This window comes from Microtus ochrogaster, unplaced genomic scaffold, assembly GCF_000317375.1.
Source record: "Microtus ochrogaster isolate Prairie Vole_2 unplaced genomic scaffold, MicOch1.0 UNK29, whole genome shotgun sequence".
NCBI classification, from domain to species: domain Eukaryota; kingdom Metazoa; phylum Chordata; class Mammalia; order Rodentia; family Cricetidae; genus Microtus; species Microtus ochrogaster.
Window position 1 is genome coordinate 639,905 of NW_004949127.1, and position 5,517 is coordinate 645,421.

At 53.9% G+C, this 5,517-nt stretch overlaps 1 protein-coding gene across 2 annotated transcripts in view; it reads left to right on the forward strand.

The window, feature by feature from the left end:
• The first annotated feature begins 1,316 nt into the window (after nucleotides 1–1,316).
• Nucleotides 1,317–5,517, forward strand: part of Ncald (neurocalcin delta) — a 357,614-nt gene continuing 353,413 nt past the window's right edge. For both annotated transcript variants that reach the window (XM_005368114.3, XM_026789775.1), the window contains exon 1: nucleotides 1,317–1,670. The gene's annotated coding sequence lies outside the window, so the exon portion shown is untranslated. The remainder of the gene's footprint in view (nucleotides 1,671–5,517) is intronic.

Below are 5,517 nucleotides of genomic sequence, written 5' to 3' on the forward strand. Positions count from 1 at the left end.
TGAGGCATGTGTGCATGCATGCTTGTGTGTGCATGTGTGTGTGTGTGTGTGTGTAAGTGTATGGGCGGAGGCTAGGGGTCAACCTCAGGTGTCATTCCTCAGGCACTGTCCACCTGCCTGTCTCTCACGGGCCAGGGACATGCTCTTTAGACTGGGTTCCTTGGCCATTGAGCCCCAGGAATCTGCCTGTCTTCAGCTCCCAGTCTAGGTGCACAAACCCACACCACCTTCCCCGGCACTGGATCTGGTGGGGGAACTGAGGTCCTCAGGTTGGCCTGGCAAGTCCTTTCCTGGCTGAGATATCGCCACAGCTGGTAATGTCATTTCTCTCATCATAATATGGCTGCAGTCTTGCTAACACGCATGGCCAGGTCACTGTGCTTTCACTGCTTCGTTATTTTTAGCTGAGTTATTTTTGTTTATTTGTTGTTTTAATTGAAGAAGAGTCACCTGGGTTGCCAAACAGGAGAAGTTACAGTGGCTTTTTCCGGAGGTCATGAGTAGCCAGCGCAACACGAAGGCACCCGACAAATACAGGGTGAACGAATTGTCAAGACATTTGGGGCTCACTGTCTTCAGATGGAGAGGCTGGTGCCATCCAGCAGTGTGAGGGTGTGTAAGGGGCCCCCTTCGCTGTCCATCTGTGCTGAGGTTTTGCTAAGCCATCGCTTGACAGACAGAGATATCCGAGTAGAGAACAGGTCAGCGAGAAGGAGAAGCCATCCCACCTCGTGGACATATGGGTGCCAGAGAGGCTTGTTTTTGTGTGTGTGTGGCGGTTGGAAAAGGTTCTCGAGGATTCCTTGAACATACTGAGAGATGACAGGGACGCCATGCCTACCAGCGCAAGCTTGGGAGATATTCTAGGTTGAATCTGACATCCCCAGCCCTCGAACAGATAACAGATAACCTTTGGAGAGTGCGTGACTGGAAGCCTGGGTGGTGGGCTGGGGTCCAAGGCAACCCGGGCTGAGGCAGGAGACTGCACCAGGGCAAGGCGGGGCTGCCGCTGCACCTGTGCCTCCCAGCTCCGACTGGTCCCCCTCACCCGGGCTGCCGAGCCCCATCCCACGGAGAGGCCACGGCCGCTTTGGGGAGCGGTCTGCGAGAGTGGCTGGGGAGGGGGGCGCGGCTGCGGCCGTGCTGTCCAGGGGGAGGCGGGAGGAGGGAAGGCGCTGCCGCCTCGCCCGCGGCGACACAGACGCTGGGAGCGGCAGAGGCGGTGAGTCGCAGCGCCTTCCCTCCGCTGGCCCGGAGCGGGAGCGGCAGCTGGGCGGGTTAGCTGGGGAGCGACTGGGGAAGAGGCGCTCTCGGGTGCAGCGGGAGCAGGGGATGCAGGTGATCGTGGAGCCCCCAGCACCGGGTCCTTGCTGCTCCTTCCCAGGTGCCACCCACCTTATCAGTGTCAACCCCCACGCCGGCGCCCAGCAGGGACCAGCAAGCTTTAAGCCCTTAGTCCCCCGCCCTCCGCCAGGCTGGTGGCTGGGGAGGAGAAAGCAACTTTGCAGGGGACCCGGCGTAGCGTGCTGGCTCGAAAGGGGGCGTTAGCGAGCCTGGCGGTCTGAACAAGTCTCGAGCATCCCCACCCGGGACCAGGGGCGTCGGTATCGGCCCGCTGCGGGCCTGCAGAGTCGGCAGTGAAAAACCGCCGCTGGAAGCCTTATCCCGAGGTGGGTGGGTGGTTGGGGAGGGGGCTGAGGACTGCGCCAGGCGCCGCTGGAAGCTGAGGCAGCGATCCGCTGCGTTTTGGAGCCAAAGATTCTCATGTGTGGCCCTCGCGGGGCTGGGGAAGTGTGTGCTGGGAGAGACGCGTTCGAGAGTTTTCAGTGCATACCGATTTATTTTTAGCTTTGGAGAAGCAGGATGTGCAAAGTGGGTTGTATCAGCCCGGGAGGGGCAGGAGGTCTCCTTGTCCGCAGGAAACAGTATACAAGTTTCTCGTTGCAGATGCTTGATCTAACTTTCATGCTGGGGGGGAGGGGGTTGCGGAGGAGAGGTACGGAGAGGGAGAAGACTCCCTTTGACTCTTCCTGAGGGTGGGTTTGTCTGAGGCCACAGGCCAGGATGGCTAGGGGGATGCTGTGTCCCTAAACGTCAGTCGCCCACGGAAGATGCAGGTTCCATTCTGCTGGCTACTAGTGTGTCACACAGAAGCTGGGCTGCCAAGGTTCAGCTCTCTGAGAAGGAAACCACACAAGCCTCTGTTCAAAGTTTTCCTGGTACTGACTATTTGAAAAGAACGTAGGGCACTGTGTTACCAGGAGCAGGGTTGCTGGTGCGCACGCTGCGAGGGGTATGGGGGGTGGGGAGGTTGGTGTGGCAGGCCGAATAGGCAAAGTTCCTGAGGGTTTGTACTCCAGCTGGGAGAGGCTTGCGTTTCATGGCCAAGGCAATGATGCCAGGGACTGCAAAGGAAGGCGGGTAGGATGGAGCGGCGGAGAAAAGATGAGAGGGGTCCGCACAGATGCGAGGGTGGGGTTGGGGTAGAGAAGATGTAACTCAGTATCCAGACACCCAAGGCAACACCGCTGTGGACGTTCCCAGCTGGCTCTGCAACCAGACCTGATAGATTTGAGTTCTGTCTCAGACCAGAGCAGCGCCTACCCACCAGCCTCCCTTGGCCTCTTCTGTGGTTCCTGACGCAAGAAGGAGGTTGTCCATAGGAAAAGGAGCTACCTCAGGGGTGCTGTGCCGATAAGATGTAGCCCTCAGGCCCGGTGGTTAGGTAGGGAACGAGTGAATGTGACCCTTGCTTATTTTTGTGGGTGTTGATTGATTTCCTTCTTGCCTGAATTGCTGCGGTTGCCTTTCCAGCTGCCTCGTTGCTCCCAATCAGAACCTCCTTGCTCCAGTTCATTCTCCATCCCGTGGACAGTCATTCTGACAACAAAAATCCAAGCCTGTTTGTCTGGCTGATCTCCTCCATAGGAGTCTCAGAAGCTTTCCAGAAAAAAACCCTGACTCCAAGAACACACACAACCATGCTCCATCTCATCACAGCCTCTGCACCTCCCGGCGCCCTCCTTCCTGCCAGCTCTTGTATCTCTTGGATCTTGTATCCCAGATGCTACCACAGGGCCACCTCAGAACCTGGGCACACCCCTCCCAGGTGGCTGGCCTTGTTTCACGCAGACACCTCTTCTCACTCTTCACAGTGATCCCTGTGTCAATTTTCCTGCCTGCCAGGACCGGGGAAGGGGTGAGGTGGGGACTCGGGCTTTAGAGAGATGTTTGTTGAATGAATACGTTAATATCAGTCAAGCAAAATTCAGTCTCTTTCACTCAAGCCAGAATTAAATATGGAGAATAATAAAGAGGAGAACTAAACACATCTTTGTACTTAATAATAATTCATTATCATAAAAGCATCAGAGAGTGCCGGAGATTCAAGAGAGGGAATGCCACTTTAGTTTTCCATGTGTCCTTTCGCTCTCTCTTCCCCTCCCTCCCTCCCTCCCTCCCTCTTTCCCTCCTCTTCTTCCTCTCTCTCTCTCTCTCGCTCTCTCTCTCTCTCTCTCTCTCTCTCTCTCACACACACACACACACACACACACACACACACACACACACACACGATCTTAAGTAGCCTTAGCACCAATTTGTTTTGTAGCTGAGGCTAAGCTATGGACTCACACTTCCCCCTGCTTCCGTACACCACATTCTGGACTCACAGACATGAGCTGCCACGCCGGTTCAGAGGCACCTTTGTGAGAACCAATTATGAGATTCCAGCTGTGAGAGGCAGATGAGTCACCCCAAACTCCTCTCTGCTTAGCTCTCCCATAAGCCTGGCCACGGGGTGGAAGCCTGTCTGGCAAGCTTGAGAAGGGTAGGGCCATGACCAGCCTGACCCTCTAGTCCAGTGGTTCTTCACCTTCCCACTTTAATACAACCCTTTAATACAGTTCCTCGTATTGCAGTGACCCCCCCCCACCATAAAATTTTTCGCTGCTACGCATATTCGCCACTGTTATGAATTGTAATCTGCTATGTGACCCCCCCTCCATGGGGTCATGACCCACATATCGAGAACCACTGCTGTAGCCCCCCCCCCCGAGAGTATGATTTTCTTTTGGTGTGGGTCTCAGTGACTCCGATGAAAATAGGAAACCTCCTGTCCTTAAATCTTGCTATCACTTTTCAGGCAATCTTATTGGCCGTCTCAGGGTCAGCGTTCCCAACACTCCACTGTTGTCCACAGGATCCTGCAGAGAGCAAAGATGGCGCCTTGTTCTCTGCAGCCCTCCAGGCTGGCTTCAAGGCTTAGCAAGGAGCTTTAACCAAAAGCTATGTTTTCCCGTATTTAAAGAGATGTGAATAAAATCAAGCACAAAGAAGAATGTTTGGTAGAGACTTCCTTCTTCGTGGAAAAACTTGGCCAGCTGCGAGGCTGGAGCCAGACAAGTGGGTTTCATTTTGCATGTCATCTCTGATTGATTGGTAGTGACTGCCTAGAAAGATGGGGCCAGGCTCAGCAGGAGAGGGGGCTGTGGTCAATTAGTGGCTTCTGTCAGGGAATGGGATTAGGAGGTGGTGACAGCGTTTGTCCTCATTCTTCTCATCCTGGAGGATGTCGCGGGAGGACAGCGGAGGCAGAAGTCAGGGATGAAGCGCGGGATCCCTGCACGAAGGCCGGAACTTTCCCCTGCAGTGCTGAACAGACACCACAGATAACACATTTTCTGGGAACCGCGTGTGTTCTCATCTTCGCAGAGCTTCCCCCACCCTTGAAACATTAAAACTTTCTCTTTAGATTTATTTATTTAATCTTAAATAATTAAATGTTTTCCCGCATGTATGTCTGTCTCCTGCATGTGCGCTGGGGCCTGAAGAGGTGTGAAGAGGCGTTGGATTCCCTGGAGTTAATGATCGGCCTGAGTTGATTCCCTGTGATAGTGGGGACCAAACCTGGGTCTTTTGCGAGAGCAACAGGTGTTCTTAACCCTTGAGCCATCTTTCCAGCTTCAGAAAACCTTATAATTTTGTTGTGTGAGGAACTCCCAAACCCCGACTATTTTTCTATTTTATTTTACTTGTATGGATGCTTTGCCAACGTGTGTATGTGTAACATGTGTGTCAGAGCCCCTGGATCTGGAGTTGTGACTCCAGCTTTGGTAGCAGGATCTAGTGTCTGGCCTGTTTTGATTTGTTCTCTTGGAGCTAGTGGCATTTTAAGCTCCTTGTCACTGCTGGAGAGCTGGAGGAGCCCTTACACAGTCGGGGCTTATGTCCAGGGAGGAGGGATCTCCTCCCTCAGCACTGCTTACAGTGGCTTGCTCAGGTGTATTATCACATCTTAGATCCTGTTTAACTACTGAGCCAGAGGCTGAGGGGCAAGGCTACTTCTCTTATAGAAAGCCGAGGTCACCAGGAGACAGGGCCCTGAATCTTGGACTGCACACAGATGCCGTCTAGACTCTTTACAGACGCCGTCTAGACTCTTCACAGACACCCACTGTCTAGACTCTTCACAGACACTGTCTAGACTCTTCACAGATGCTGTCTAGACTCTTCACA